Here is a 1,471-nt window from a genome sequence, read left to right as displayed (position 1 = left end):
AACAACAACAACAGTGTAACAAAATATTTGCCATCTCAGCATTTTTCATATGTCCAGTTCAGTTACATTAATTATGTCATCATGTAATACAACCTTTATCAAAGCAATATATTTTTATGACTAGATCTGACATTCATATGAGGTGATTAAAAATGTCCTGGCTTGGGTCAGACACACCGTAGTCTTCAAACTGATATCTTTGCTCTTGAATACTTTAAAGAGGTCTTTTGCAGCACATTTGCCTAATGCAGTAAGTTGTGTGGTCCCTTGACTGCTGCTTTCATGAGTGTTGATTGTGGATCCAAATAAAACTAAATCCTTGATAACTTCAATGTTTTCTCTGTTTGGTCCAGTTGTGAGGATTTTTTTTTTTTTAACATTGCATTGATAATCCATGCTGAAGGCTGTAGTGTTTGATCTTCATCAGTATGTGCTTCAAATTCTCTTCACTTACATTCAGAAAGCAAGACTACTTAGAAACCAGGATGATGAGACTTTGTCTCTCATGTTGTTTTGTTGTTGTTAAGTGCTGTTGAGTTGATTCAGGCCCATAGTAACCTTGTGTAGGGTTTCCAAGGAGTGGCTGGTGAACTTGAACCACTGATCTTGCAGTTCAAAGGACTTTGCAATCGGAAACATTAGACCACAGTGCCACACCAGGACTCCTTTGTCTCTCATACTAGGGAACAACTGTCAGGGAGGACCAGACCCTGGAGAAGGACATCTGAATATCAACAGTTATTAATGAGCCTTTCAACAATCCTGATGCCATGTGCTCCTTTATACAGACTAGCTTCTTAGGTTATACACTCAGCATACAGACTGAATAAGTATTGTGAAAGATTACAACCACGAGCACAGGCTTCCTGATTTTTAAACCAGGCAGTATCCCCTATTCACTTAGAAAAAATGTCTCTTGGTCTATGTACAGATTCAGCATGAGCACATTTAAATGTTCAAGGAATCCCCAATCTTTTCAATATTTATCCATAGTTTCTTAGGATCCACACAGTCAAATGCTTTGGCATAATCAATTAAATACAAGTAAACATTTTTCTGTTATTTTCTGCTTTCAGAGTAGTTAAAATTGTGGAAGAGTTAACTAATAATGGTTTAAAGAAACAGTACAAGTAGAAGGGCTATGTTTAATCTATGTCTCTAAAGTCCACCATCTTTCTATAACATGAAGGAATTTACCCTAAATAACATTAGCTGTAAAAAGGCAAGTATTATTTCCTATCTTTGTTGTTGTTGTTGTAAGGTGCCATCGAGTTGGAACCGACTCACAGCGACCCCATGCACAGCAGAACGAAACAATGTCCTAGCCAACCTTACTACCGTTGACACTTGACACCATCAGTGATGCCACCTGGCTGATCTACCTCATTGGGGGTCTTCCTGTTTTTCTCTGACCCTCCATCTTACCCAGCATGACATCCTTCTCCAGCGACTGTTCTCTTCTGACAATATG

The sequence above is a fragment of the Chrysochloris asiatica genome, unplaced genomic scaffold (genome assembly GCF_000296735.1).
Source record: "Chrysochloris asiatica unplaced genomic scaffold, ChrAsi1.0 scaffold00082, whole genome shotgun sequence".
NCBI lineage: Eukaryota > Metazoa > Chordata > Mammalia > Afrosoricida > Chrysochloridae > Chrysochloris > Chrysochloris asiatica.
Note: the sequence above shows the minus strand (reverse complement) of the source record.